Raw genomic sequence first — 15432 nt, forward strand, 5'->3', positions numbered from 1 at the left:
ACACAGAGACCTTCTACTCTGTTGAGCAACACAGAGACCTTCTACTCTGTTGAGCAACACAGAGACCTTCTACTCTGTTGAGCAACACAGAGACCATCTGGTCCATTGAACTACACAGAAACCTTCTACTCCATTGAACTACACAGAGACCATCTACTCCGTTGAACAACACAGAGGCCACCTGCTCCGTTGAACAACACAGAGAGCATCTACTCTGTTTCTAAGTGGGCTCAATAATTCAAAGAGTGGAGGTATGAAAACCTCTCCTTTCCATACTGTTACTCTCTCCTCTTCATACTACTAGAGCAACAACGTACTGTAGTAAAAACAACGTACATCTATATTATATCACAGGCTAAATGGTAATGCTAACAACAATGGAACTGGCTAATGTTGAGTATCACCATGTATCACCAGTATCACTCAACATTAGTCAGTTCCATTGTTGTTAGCATTACCATTTAGCTTGTGATATAATATAGATGTACATTGTTTTTACTACAGTACGTTGTTGCTCTAGTAGTATGGACCCATGAATAATACAGTACAGTGTGTGTACTGGACAGGAACTGTTACTGTTACTGTGAGAGGCAATAAGGGTGGACTCACAGTCCCCCAAAGAGCTGCATGCCCAGTAGGGCGAACACCACGATGAAGAGGAAGAGGAGGAACAGCAGGCTGATGATGGACTTCATGGAGTTGAGTAGAGAGACCACCAGGTTCCTCAGAGAGTTCCAATACCTACAGCAGGGGGATGAAGAGGAGGAATGAGGAGGTGATAGTGGTATATCATTGAGTCATGTACAGGTGATCATGTCGTGTTTTGGATCAGGGTATAACGGATCGCTCACTTAGTGACTTTGAAAATCCTGAGCAGACGGAGAGCTCTCAGGACGCTGATGCCGAAGGAGGCCCCAGGTTTCACAACTGCCCAGATCACCTCAAAAATACTGCCTATAATCACCTGGGAGGAGAGTACATTGAATTACAACAAAATGTGCGTTCTCTCTAATGTAATGCAATGCAATGTCATTCTCTACTATTAAACATTTCAGAAGTGCAGGTTTGATTGGATCGCAGTCTCACTTACTCCGAAATCAAAACAGTTGAAAGACGAATGGAAGTAGCTCATGGGTCCTAGTCCATACATTTTCATGGACATCTCAGTCAGAAACAAGCCCAGGAATACAAACTCTGCCAAATCTGCAAGGGAGATGGAATAACACACAGATCAATTCACTGAGTCAAATATGACCGCCCTGATGTCTGACGTGAAGGCCCTGTTTCAATACAACTAACACAGTGTAGATGGTTTCATTGTACAAACAGCAAATAAATAGAACGATACGTCCTGTTGGTGATGGTAGGAAAACAAATGGAACAGTATTCCCTCCCACGCAGGTCGGACGTTGGGCAGGACTTACACAGTGCATATGTGAGCCACTCAGGCTGGTCGTAATGGACGATGGCCACACACAGTGTGTTGAGGCCCACCAGACACAGCACTGTCCAGTAGAAGCTCTGAGCCTTGACCAGGTGTCTGATGGTGAAGCGGAGCCGCTTCTCTTTCCTCCGGAAGTAGGAGGCACTGCCGTTCTTGCTGCTCTTCAGGCTGGCCCGGGCGAACGGAGACCCTGGAGGAACAGTGGCGGGAACAGCACACAAACTGGAGATAAAGTCACACAGTCATCAATTCTGTAGAACTCAATGAAATCATTTTGATGTAACTTCATGACCTGAACGTTTTCACTTGGTGGGGACCGCCTCGAAACGTCATCAGACTCAATGAGAGGAACGATTCAAAATCACAGCTAATAAAACCCAAAATGTGCACTATGGCTCAATCAAACCACAGCATAGCATGTCACACACAGCAACCTGTATGTGAAGTAGAGGGCATTTGTAATATGACAGTTAGCAGATTTGCCTTTACATTTCTCTTTAATAATGCTGCATCATATTGTTCAGTATCTTCTCAGTGTCCTGGCTAGTTCATCCATAGAGAACTGTGTGCACTGCCCTCCTCCTTTCTCCCCTGCCTGCCTCCACCTCCCAGCCCCTGGACCATAATAAACCATCTGTAACTTAAATTAAACAAAAATTTGAGGCTGGACCAAAAAAAGAAAAGTGAAAAATGGTTCTATTAGCATCTCGTTAGTGGCCCAGGAGGAGAGGGAGAATCATCATTTCCTGGGCTATATTCATCTCCAAATGTAACTCGGGTGTGGAGCCTCATAAACTGAGCACCAAGTCAGGCTTGCCTTTTTCCCCTCTCTCTTTTTCCCTTTCTCCCTCCATCTCCCTCTCCTTCTCCCTGTCATATATTTTTTATATGGGATTCTAATACTGAGCCAAACCACCTACTCCCCTTTAATTACTGTACAGTGATGCAGATCTAATTGAGGAGTATTAATAATCACTTATGCAAGGGGGACTGAGGAGTTCAAACAGATAGTTAGCTATCTGAAAAAAAGCAGGGAACAGTTGGAGATTATTTTATTATTACTTTATCATTTTTTTAATAAGAGGCTATTGCAATGCTTCTGTCATTAGTCATTCTTAAAGGGCAGTTGTCTAACAGAATAGATACAACCAGGAATTCTTTATGTCACATACTGGGAAGTATAGCAATTTGAGTTACTTATTGCATTATAAATGTCACGTTCCTGACCTGTTTTCTCTTATTTTTGTATGTGTTTAGTTGGTCAGGGCGTGAGTTGGGGTGGGCATTCTATGTTATGTGTTTCTATGTTGGTTAATGGGTTGCCTGATATGGTTCTCAATTAGAGGCAGGTGTTTTACGTTTCCTCTGATTGAGAACCATATTAAGGTAGGTTGTTTCACATTGTTTGTTGTGGGTGGTTGTCTCCTGTGTCTGTATGTTTACCACACGGGACTGTTTCGTTTTGTCGTTCGTTTATGTAGTCTGTTCCTGTTCGTGCGTTCTTCTTGTCTATGTAAGTGCTCAAGTTCAGGTCTGTCTACGTTGTTTTGTAATTTCTCAAGTGTTCTTCGTGTTTTTTCGGTTCTGTTAATAAATCATTATGTCTACCTTCACCGCTGCATTTTGGTCCGACCCTTACTCCTCTTCCTCATCCGAGGAGGAGGAATTAGACGATCGTTACAATAAAGGCTAGTATTTAACCCAAATTGATACACATGTAGGAAATAGGCCCAATACCACCACAATCTAATTAAAAGACAAACAAAATGATTCAATATGCAACATCATTAAATTGAAGCACAGTCTAAGAGAAAGATTGTTCCAGGCCTGCAGTTGAGACAGAATTTGGTGACATCAGACAGCTAGTAGAGGTAGAACCAATATATAATATACATTTAAATAATTTATTAAGGTGTCTTTAATAGAATAAATGTGTCGAAAAACAAATGTAGACATTATGAGAGCTTGGGACCATAAGGTTCTAGCTGCATTTTAGTCAAATGTAGTTATTGACTGAGCCTTGTTCTTTCCATGTCCTCTGTATGTAGTACTCTAAATATCCCCAATTCATGTTGCTAAGTTCAAACGAATACAAGATAAAAATTGATGACACCATTCAGACCAATTACATTTCGGAACTTTAAAGCAAATTATCTCAGAATCATCTTTTTTGCAGGTACAACCTTATTGTCCCAAGCTCTCCATTAATACATGCATTTCTAGAGCTTCCAAAATAGTTTTACAATGGTGGGGGTGCCAAGATGGCCGGCGCGGTGGCTTCAAAACAGTGCCCTGCATCAGTCATCTAGTGTATAGAAATCATTGGGTAGAACAGAATACAGCAGTGAGCAGTGTGAAAGCTGACACGTTGATCAAGAGGTCCGAGTCACGGGCGTTGGCCTTACCAACAGATGAGATGTCAGTGAAGTGGTCCTCGCCCTCCTCAGCATTGATCAGGTCATTCTTGCTCTTCTTTGCTCTTTTCAACACTGAACACACATTAGAACAATACTTTAGGGTTAGTACCACACCAGATTTCTTTGTGAAAAATATCTTAGTGTAGTTTGTTCGAGGGAGATAATGTATACACAGTATGTGTGTTTGATGGATATGACATCAGCTCTCAGGGAATTAATACAGGACTTCCATCAGGCAATGTACTTCCTTTTGAAAAAGCAGCACACAACTTGAGCCCTTCACATTTATGATAGCTTGTGAAACACTGTTACTACAAGCATCTCAGGGGAGGCCTCTCAGGTGTTGTTAGCTCAACAGACCATTCAAACTCGACTGGCAACACAGTTGCCTCAAACACACTCTCCCAGCCAGGCTCTCTCTGAACTGTGGCCCTGTGCACTTCTCTCCCATTGTAATACAATTTACATGTGGCCCCAACACCCATAATTACTGTGGGTTCACACTTGGGCTTTGATTATTTCTGTGTTGTGCTAACAAGGCCTTGATAACAGCAACAGCACAATGTTTAGCACAGAGAGGGTGGGTGGCATCAGCCCAAAGCCTCACACATCTACAGCCACAGCCAGAGAGGAGACTGGGTAAGCAGTCCTGGGCAAACACAGGGAGACGACACTCAGATAAAGCTCATAACCAAGGCACTGAGTTTTCACTGATCAGATCAGGTGGTCTGACTTGACCAACTCAGGGCCCTGGTATACTCCTGACCTGGGTTGTTATGTTTCCTTTTGTACCACGCTCCATCCAGAGGGGACTTCTCTTCAGCGTGCTTGTCCTCCTCCGCCAGCATCACTTCCTCTGAAACAAATACACAGGTGTCAGCCACACACCATATAATGAACACATATACACACACAGTGGTGTAAAGTCCTTAAGTAAAAATACTTTAAAGTACTACAAGTCGTTTTTTGGGGTTATCTGTACTTTACTTTACTATTTATATTTTTGACAACCTTTACTTCACTACACTCCTTAAGAAAATATTGTACTTTTTACTCAATACATTTTCCCTGCCACCCAAAATGACTTATTACATTTTGAATGCTTAGCAGGACAGAAAAATAGTCCAAATTACACACTTCAAGAGAACACGTGGTCATCCCTACAGCCTCTGATCTGGCGGACTCACTAAACACAAATGCATCATTTGTAAATAATCTCTGAGTGTTGGAGTGTGCTCCTGGCTATCCGTACATTTTCATTTTTTTTGCTTAATATAAGGAATTTGAAATGGTTTATACTTTTACTCTTGATACTGAAGTATATTTTTGCAATTACATTTACTTATGATACTTAAGTACGGTATATTTAGAACCAAATACTTTTAGACTTTTACTCAAGTAGTATTTTACTGGGTGACTTTCACTTTTACTTGAGTAACTATATTTTTACTTAAGTATGACAATTGTATACTTTTTCCACCAATGCGCACGCACGCGCACACACACACACACACACACACACACACACACAACACACACACACACACACACCACACACACACACACAACACACACACACCACACACCACACACACACACACACACACACACCACACACACACACACACACACACTCCAAACCATCAGCATACTTAATATTGCATATCATAAAGCCCTAAGACTAATGCTATGTCAGCACAATGTAATATATATATATATATATATATATATATATATATATATATATATATATATATATATATATGTATGTATAAAAGAGAATGTGTGGCAGATTACTGCATATAGTATCAAATCATGTTTGCCTGTAACTAAAACTTTAGCAAAAACTTGAGCAATATTGAAGTAAACTTTAAGTATTAAAGTAAAGGGGTATTAGGTCTTAAAAATAAAAAGGAGAGGGAATAGAGGGCAGTCTGACCTGCCTTGCATATCCACTCCAGGTATCCAGTCAGCTCCCTCTCGATCTGCTGCTGCCTGCGAAGCTTCAGAAACTCCTGCCTCTTCTCCACACGCTCACGCTCCTTGGCAAACTCCCTGCAGGCACACACACACACATACTTACCGGACAAGCACGGGAGCACACACACCGTTTTAGCTACATGTCAGAGCCTGGAACACTCATCTGCTGACAGCAGTCTGCCTCCCAGCTGTGGACTTGGCTGTGGGTGAAGCTTTTTGGAGAGTATTACAAGTCTTTCCTTCCTCTACATTAAGAATGAAAACTTCAGACACAAAATAAGCTTTAAAAAGAATGAATTTGCTATAAAAAAAAATGTTTTAAGTATATATTGGCAATACAGTCAGTGGTGTGTGCAAACATCAGATCTCTATAGTTACACCATGAAGCAGTCATATTTCTGACACTATCTTGGAACAACATGCAACCCAGTTGTGATGATTTTTGTAACCACATAAACCACCATCTGTTATCTAGCCAATTAAAGAGGCCCATTTCCATTCTTCTTACCCATGAGTAACCTGGAAATAGATAGGCCTACTGCTGATTGGGCAAATGTTGGAATGGATTACCAAGACAAAGAGGGGGAGGTCTCACTCATTAAACAAGTGGTTCACCATTTTTTTTAACCTAATCTGTATATTTGTAATGGCATGTTATAGAAGGGTCAGATTTTGGGGCGATTTCATTTGGTTTTGAGAAACTTACCAGCTGTGCTGCTTCTTCATGTAGCCTGCGCAGCACAGCTGATAGGGGAAAACGCTTGAGTCACACAAAATGAAATATAACATTGCGGATAAAGTTCAGAATTATACAATTTCATGTGTACAACATCTAAAGACCTGCATCACTATACTGAGAACTTTGCCGTTTCTAAAAGGACGTATTTGGGTGTTTGTGGAGCCTTTGTTCAGGTTTCTCCGGTGCCCCCATAGCGCAGAACGAGCAATGAGGAAGTCTACAGCGGGTGAGTTTCCCAAAACCAAGTGAAATCCCTAAAAACGTGTCTGGACCCTTCTATAGCATGCCAATTATATAAACAATAGAGATTTCATTCTATAACAGTGAACCAATCCTTTAACTGCACTGTGAAGTCACAAACACAACAGTCTGGATTGAGTCGTTGAGACTGAGGCTTTTATTTATCTTCCTCCTTCCACCCACATCTTCCATGTGTGTGTGGTACTAGCTGTTTAAGACCTGTTAACGAGAGAGGGAGTGACGGATGGGAGGGAGGGAGAGAGAGAGGAAGGGAGAGAGGAGAGAGAGAGATACAGAAAAAGAGAGAGCGAAAGAGAGAGAGAGAGGCAGGGAGAGAGAGAAAGAGACCGAGAGAGAGAAAAATAATCCGACAGAGAGAAAGACAGAGAGAGAGAGGCAGATGGAGAGAAATGAGGGATCCCCTCCCTGAACAGTCCAGTTTCACAGCTCACTCGATGAGAGCCCAGCAGTGATTGGTGTCTCTCCCTTGCAGGTCTGAGGAAAGCTCCTTCCTGCATTGCAGTGGCTGTGTGTGTTTGTGTGTGGGTGTGTTTGTTTGTGTTTGTGTTTGGGAGGGCTCTGAGGGGGTGGTGTTAGCCAGGAATCCCAGCCCTGCCTGCTGCAGTTCCACAGCAGCCCCTCAGGCGGGGGAGTCAGTCGCTCCTCAGCACGCCGCAAAGGCGCTTTATTGGCATGGGAAACGCGTTTGCATTGCCAAAGCAAGTGAAATAAACAAAAGTGAGAAGACACAAAACAACATAAATAAAAAAACATTTGAATTTAACAGTAGATATTGCACTCAAAAAGGTTTAAAAAGATAGACATTTCAAGTGTTATATTATCAGCTATGTACATGTGCAAATAGTTGTCGTAGGAATAGAAGGGGAAGTAGGGGAAGATAAATAAACAGATAAATATTGGTGGTATTTACAATGTTGTTTGTTCTCAACTGGTTGCCCTTTTCTCATGGCAACGGGCTGTGACTGCACACTGCAGTACTTCGCCTAACAGATACAGGTGTTTATCAATGTTTGATTTGTTTTCAAATTATTTGTGGGTCTGTTTGATCTGTGGGAAATAAGTATCTCTAATGTGGTCGTACATTTGGAGAGGTTAGGAAGTGCAGCTCAGTTTCCACCTCATTTTGTGGGCAGTGGGCACATAGCCTGTCTTTCTATGGCGGCCTGTCTTAATAGCAAGGCTATGCTCACGGAGTCTGTACATAGTCAAGGATTTGCCACTGTGTACTCTCTGTTTAGGGCCAGATAGCATTCCAATTTGCTCTGTTTTCTGGTTTAATCTTTCCAGTGATACAAATAGTTATCTTTTTGCTTTCTCATCATTTGGTTGGGTCTAATTGTAAACCAGCTGGCTGAGGGGACTCTTCTCTAGGTTCATCTTTCTGTAGGTGAGGGCCTTGTGGTGGAATGTGTGGGCATTCCTTCCTTTTAGGTGGTTTAGGTGGCTCTATTTCTGGATTTTGATTACTAGAGGGCATAGTCCTAATTCTGCTCTGCATGCATTGTTTGGGGTTTTGCACTGTACACACAGTATACATTTGCAGAATTCTGCATGAAGTGTCTCAATGGGTGTTTGTCCCATTTTTTGAATTCTTGGTTGGTGAGTGGACCCCAGACCCCACAACCATAAAAGTATTTTTAGCCAGATCCTAATTGGGATGTCGAGTTGAATGTTTCTTTTGATTGCGTAGAAGACCCTTATTGCCTTGTCTCTTAGATTGTTCACAGCCTTGTGGAAGTTACAGTTGAAGTCGGAAGTTAACATACACCTTAGCCAAATACATTTAAACTCAGTTTTTCACAATTCCTGACATTTAATCCTAGTAAAAATTCCCCGTCTTAGGTCAGTTAGGATCACCACTTTGCCATCTATTTTGTGAAGTCCACCAGTCCCTCCTGCAGCAAAGCACCCACCCAACAAGATCCCGCCCCCCGTGCTTTACGGTTGGGATGGTGTTCTTCGGCTTGCAAGCATCCCCCTTTTTCCTCCAAACATAACAATGGTCATTATGGCCAAACAGTTCTATTTTTGTTGCATCAGACCAGAGGACATTTCTACAAAAAGTACGATCTTTGTCCCCATGTGCAGTAGTCTGGCTTTTTTTATGGCGGTTTTGGAGCAGTGGCTTCTTCCTTCTTTTCTTGGTCTTGGCTGATTTCTTTTGATTTTCCCATGATGTCAAGCCAAGAGGCACAGAGTTTGAAGGTAGGCCTTGAAATGCATTCACAGGTACACCTCCAATTGACTCAAATGATGTCAATTAGCCTATCAGAAGCTTCTAAAGCCATGACATCATTTTCTGGAATTTTCCAAGCTGTTTAAAGGCACAGTCAACTTAGTTTATGTAAACTTCGGACCCACTGGAATTATGATACAGTGAATGATAAGTGAAATTATCTGTCTGTAAACATTTGTTGGAAAAATTACTTGTGTCATGCACAAAGTAGATGTCCTAACCGACTTGCCAAAACTATAGTTTGTTAACAAGAAATTTGTGGAGTGGTTGAAAAATTTGTTTTAATGACTCCAACCTAAGTGTATGTAAACTTCCGACTTCAACTGTACCTGTGGTGTTAATACTTACGGCGCGGTAGGTATAGTTCTTTGTGCTCTAGGGCAGTGGTGTCTAGATAGATTTTGTTTTTGTTGTCCTGGCTACTGGACCTGCTTTGGAATACCATTATTTCTGTCTTACTGAGATTCACTGTCAGGGCCCAAGTCTGACAGAATCTGTGCAGAAGGTCTAGGTGCTAATGTAGACCATCCTTGGTTGGGGACAGAAGCACCAGATCATCTGCAAACAGTAGGCATTTGATTTCCGAATCCAGTAGGGTGAGGCCGGGTGCTGCAAACTGTTCTAGTGCCCTCGCCAATTAATTGATATATACAGTATGTTGAAGAGGGTGGGGCTCAAACTGCATCCCTGTCTCATCCCACAGCCCTGAGGAAGGAAATATGTGTGTTTATTGCCAATTTTAACTGCACACTTGTTGTTTGTGTACATTGATTTTATAATGTAATGTGTTTTTCCCCCAACACCAATTTCCATCCATTTGTATAGCAGACCCTAATGCCAAATTGAGTCAAAAGCTTTTTTGAAATCAACAAAGCATTGAGAATACTTTTTCTCGGGATATTGTTTTTACTGAGGAAATGTTGTAATCTGTTGTTCATGATACTGTAGAGCACATATGTCAGAGTCAAGGCCCGCGGGCCACATCCGGCCCGCGAGAAGGTTTTTTACGGCCCCTGGGATGATCTTGATTTATTATTAGAACCGGCCCGCAGACCGCAGCAAGCCGGCAGCCCGCAGATCTTTTACACGCACCAATACTACATTTCCCACAATGCAACGGTGACGCACCGAGCAGTAGGCTGCTTCATTTCAATATTTATGTGCCACAGGCCAGTGTCAGCATCACAGTAAAATTAACTTTCAGATACCCATCAAAAATGGCAAAACGGAAGGTGGACACTGAGAACCGGGGGTTTCAAAACAAGGTGGGAGTCGGAGTATATGTTCACGGAGGTAGCTGGAAAAACCTGTGTGGTCTTCTGTGTGGAGAAAGTGTGGCGGTACTGAAAGAGTATAATCTGAGACGACATTATGAAACGAAACACGCGGACAAAAACAAGAATATGGACATGGAACAAAGGCTACAAAAGGCAGAGGAATTAAAACGGAGGCCTCAAATCTCGACAGGCTCTGTTCAAAAAAGCCAAATCACAAGGCCAGGCTGCTGTCAAGGCCATTTTTATTTTGGCAGAAGAGATCGCTAAATCAGCCCGCATTTACGGAGGGGGATTTTCATCAAAAACTGCATGATTAAAGTTTGTGACGAAGTTTGCCCAGAAAAAAAGGCAACTCTTTTTAAATGTGAGTCTGAGCAGAAACACCATGCCGAGAGAGTAGAACCAGTTGTCCATCAATCTAAAAGAGCAGCTTGTGAAAAAGGGAAAAGATTTCATTGCATATTCCTTGGCTGTGGATGAGAGCACCGACATTTCTGACATTGCCCAGTTGTCAATTTTCATCCGCGGAGTGGACTCCAGCCTAAGCGTGACAGAGGAGTTTTTGGCTTTACTGCTATGCATGGCACAACTACGGGGGCATGATTTGTATGAAGAGGTGTCAAGATGTGTAATGAGATGGAGCTGCCTGGGAAAAACTCGTGGGTTTGACAACCGACGGAGCACCTGCGATGTGTGGACACAGGAGCGGACTGGTGGCGAAATACGGGAAAAGATGCAAGAGGAAAACGCGACAGGTGAGCTGACAGCTTATCATTGTATCATACACCAGGAAGCGTTGTGCGGTAAAGCTTGAAAATGGAGCATGTAATGGCATCATCACGCGCACAGTTAACTTTATCAGAGCCAAAGGTTTGAATCACCGCCAGTTCAAGGCAATTTCTGACGGAGTTAGAAACGGAGCATGGTGATTTGCCTTATCACCACAGAGGTGCATGGCTAAGCCAGGGAAAGGTGCTTCAAAAGATGTTTCGAGCTTCGTGAAAGGGATTTGTCTGTTCTTGGACAGCAAAGGGAAAGACACAACACAACTCCGAGACGAATGTTTCTGTGTTGAAATGGCTTTTCTGTGTGTGACATTACGAGTCATCTGAATGCAATGAACTTGCAGCTGCAGGGTCGGGATCATGTCATCTCTGATATGTACAGTACAGTGAAGGCATTTAAAACCAAACTGACTCTGTGGGAGACGCAGATGCGGAAAGAAAATTTGAGCCACTTTCCAGCTGCCAGACCATGAAAGAGAAGCTCTCTACCAGTGCGTTCCCGAGCGCACAGTTGGCTGATTAAAATAGGTATGCTTGCCGTGACTTTCGACGCCGATTTGCTGACTTTGAAGCACAAAAAAGCAGGTTGGAACTGCTCGTAACCCATTTGCTGTTGACGTGGAAAGCTCACCACCAAACCTCCAAATGGAGTTGATTGACCTCCAATGCAATGATGCACTGAGGGCAAAATATGCGGCAGTGGGTGCTGCGGAGTTCGCCCGTTTCCTCCCGACACAATGCCCCAGCTGCGCATCCAGGCTGCTCAAACGTTGTCTATGTTTGGCAGCACATACCTGTGTGAACAACTGTTTTCTTTGATGAACCTGAACAAAACATCACACAGAAGTCGACTTACTGCTGAACACCTCCACTCAATTCTGAGGATTCCTCAGCTCAGAGCCTTACCCGAACATTGATGAACTTGTGGAAAAGATGGGACACCACCAAGTATCACCCTCAACCTCAAACAAGTGAACATTACTGTGCAATCACAATATTTAGAGTTTTTTACTCAGTTCAAGTTTAAAAGTTAAAGTTTAATATTTGTTTTCACTGCATGTTACTTCTCCTTAAACAAAGTGTTGTTTTTGATTAATAGATTTTTGCACTTTATTTTATTGTATTTCAATCCATTTAATTTTAAAAATATTTCAGTTGAGTGGATGATAGAAAATTGCTATTATTGTTTTTTTCTTTGAAGTAAATTTAGCCCACTTTTGCTAAAATAGAAAATATAGGCTACTGATGGTGCCTTGAATACCGGTTTCTTTCATTTAATGTTCATGTTATGGGGATTTTTATATAAAGAAATTGTTCTTTTGTGTCTGTTGAAATTAAAGATTACTGACGAGCCATAAGAAATATTGCTTTATTTATCTGATCATATTGGAATATATTTGTTAGGTTTCAGTAGGTTCAATTAGGTTCACTAGACTATATGCGTCATTTAAAAAAATTTCAAATGAACATTCGAACAGTCCGGCCTCGGCTTGTAGCTAAATTTTTATTTGGCCCTCCGTCCATTTGACTTTGCACCCTGCTGTAGAGGATGTTTACGAGATTGCTGTTGACGCAGAGTCCACGGTAATTATCTCTCTCTCTTTCTCTCTCTCTCACACACACAGGCTATCGGGACATGAATTTATTACTTTCAGAAAAAATCTAATTCTCACTTGCTGTTCCACCAAATGGCTTCAGGTGTCTCTGTGCTATCAATGTGGCATTATGCTCTTCTTTCAGTTCTTTTATTTCAACCACTCTGCTTTCTTTCCCTTCCTTCTACATTTGACCTTTTTTCTATGGTGGAGGGTTAACACATCGCTTGTTTATTGGTTTCCACTGTTTATTGCTTAGAGTTAAGAGGGGATAGGAGAGTAGATGTGTTTGGGGTAGGGCAGTGTGTATGACCGCAATAAAGTCTTCAGCTGAGTGGGGAAGAAATGCTGTCGCTTCAGAATGGCTTCAGGTGCGTTCCGGAGAATGTTTGTTATTTATAGTGGAGAAAGAAAAAATCTTTGTCCAGTTTGAGGTGAATAATCGCTGTTCTTATATCCATTGAATACATTGCAAGTTAAAATGAAGATTATTGTTGAAATGAATTGCTCGACTGGTGTAGGATTTCTCCATCTGTTGGTGTGCAACACTTGCATAACAAGTTAGCTAATTTTCAGCACCAGCCACTGTTTACCTCCTATTGATTGCGCTGAGTTGCCACCAGTTGTTTTTTAAATGTAACCTTTATTAACTAGGCAAGTCAGGTGAGAACAAATTTTATTTTCAATGACGGCCAAACCCGGATGACGCTGGGCCAATTGTGCACGCCCTATGGCACTCCCAAACGCGGTCAGATGTGATATAGACTGTATTCGAACAAGGGACTGTAGTAAAGCCTCTTGCACTGAGATGCAGTGCCTAAGACCGCTGTGCCACTCGGGCGCCATGACCAAATATACCCCCCCCCCACTCCCCCCCCCCCCCCCCAACTTGCCGATGCACGGAAAACCCAGCAAACTGTTATTATCTATGTCGTCATTCAGCCACGACTCGTGAAACACAAGATATTACAGTTCTTAATGTCCCGTTGGTAGGATAGTCTCGAACAGAGCTCATCCAGTTTATTCTCCAATGATTGCACGTTGGCCAATAAGACGAATGGTAGAGGCAGGTTACCCACTTGCCGACAAATTCTCACAAGGCACCCGGATCTGCGTCCCCTGTATCGGCGTCTCCTATTCATGCGAATGACAGGGATTTGGGCCTGGTCCGGTAGCAGCTGTAAATCCTTTGCGTCTGACTCGTTAAAGAAAAAATCTTTGTCCAGTTCGAGGTGAATAATCGCTGTTCTTATATCCAGAAGCTTTTTTCGGTCATAAGAGAAGGTGGCAGAAACATTATGTACAAAATAAGTTACAAACAACACGAAAAAACACACAAAACAGCACAATTGGTTAGGAGCCCATAAAACGGCAGCCATTCCTTCTGGAATCAGGCGATACCGTTGGCTAGTACGCAGGAGGCAGAGGCTGGGGTTAGCTCTGCTATGGGGCAGGCTACTGGATGGGGTACCGGGGGAGAGGAGAATAGAGCAAAATAGCAAAATAATCTGAATTATGCAGGGACCTAGGGTCTTCTTTCAGATTAAAGCAAAAAGAGCACCTGTAAGAGCTAGATTTTCCATGTTGAGGAAATGGATGCTCCCAGCTCTTTATTTTTTGGTTTGGAAAAACAGAGTGGGGAAACCAAGAAAATTCATTGTTTACATTTGTCTGATGGGCAAGTCACTTCTGTTGCGGGGGAGATGCGGGAGTAGGCTGTGGAGTTCTTCTCTGATTGGTATAGGGAAGAACCCCTGTGTGTTCTCAGGTTCTGCTCACTACTAGAGGTGCGTGGGTAAAATCACTGAGGAAGCCAGAGGAAAAAAAGCCATATTACAACATATGTGTTGTGATAATTGTGTTGTTTGCTCTATAACCTGTTAGCTCATATGCCTTGCGACCGTGATATATCAATCAAATCAAACTTTATTTGTCACATGCGCGGAATACAACAAGTGTAGACTTTACCGTGAAATGCTTACTTACAAGCATTTCAATCAGAAGCACGGACTCTGACGAAGGCCGTGTGGCCGATACGTAAGCTTATTAAATATCGGTGATACTATCAAGAGCAGTGTGCGGTTTCCTTTTTCCTTCATTATCATCAAATCACCCATGCTTTGTCTTATACAGTGACAACTAAAAGATAACAAAAATAATTTAGTCCAATCAACGTAAGCTAAAAATGATGTGACTGTCCATGGTTTTGATTTCTGTGTGCGTGTGTGTTCGTGCGCGCTCGTGTAAGTAGAAAAATAAGTTGTCTCACTCTACTTGTAGAGAATCGTCAATGCCATCCTCCTCTCTTTTATGTTGACAAAATGGTCTTTGACTCTGACATACAGTACACGATTTTAGTTTTTGTTGTCCTAGGCTAGCTGGCTAAAATGCTTGCTCGCTAGCCTAACTTCCATTCATGGACAACGTTAGCTAGTTTACATTAGCCTTCTACATCTAGCTATATTGAACTTCCATCCTCTCAGGCCAGGGGCACAATATATTAATTAATGGTTGGATCAGAATCACCTTTATTAACATTGGCCAGTACAGAGAATTAATAAAACCACAAGTTCAAATCTGTATCTCCATCCATGGCTAATTTAGGAAAGGGACAATTTTAGGTAACTAACCGGGCAACAGAGGACAACAACACAACCACATGCAACAATTCAAGTTGTTTCAGTCAATGACGTACAGT

At 42.3% G+C, this 15432-nt stretch overlaps 1 pseudogene; it reads right to left on the minus strand.

Annotated features, from left to right (window-relative positions):
• The window catches only part of LOC111973906 (voltage-dependent N-type calcium channel subunit alpha-1B-like), a 139981-nt pseudogene that overhangs the window by 59073 nt on the left and 65476 nt on the right, over positions 1-15432 (minus strand).

This window comes from Salvelinus sp. IW2-2015, linkage group LG15 (assembly GCF_002910315.2).
Source record: "Salvelinus sp. IW2-2015 linkage group LG15, ASM291031v2, whole genome shotgun sequence".
NCBI lineage: Eukaryota > Metazoa > Chordata > Actinopteri > Salmoniformes > Salmonidae > Salvelinus > Salvelinus sp. IW2-2015.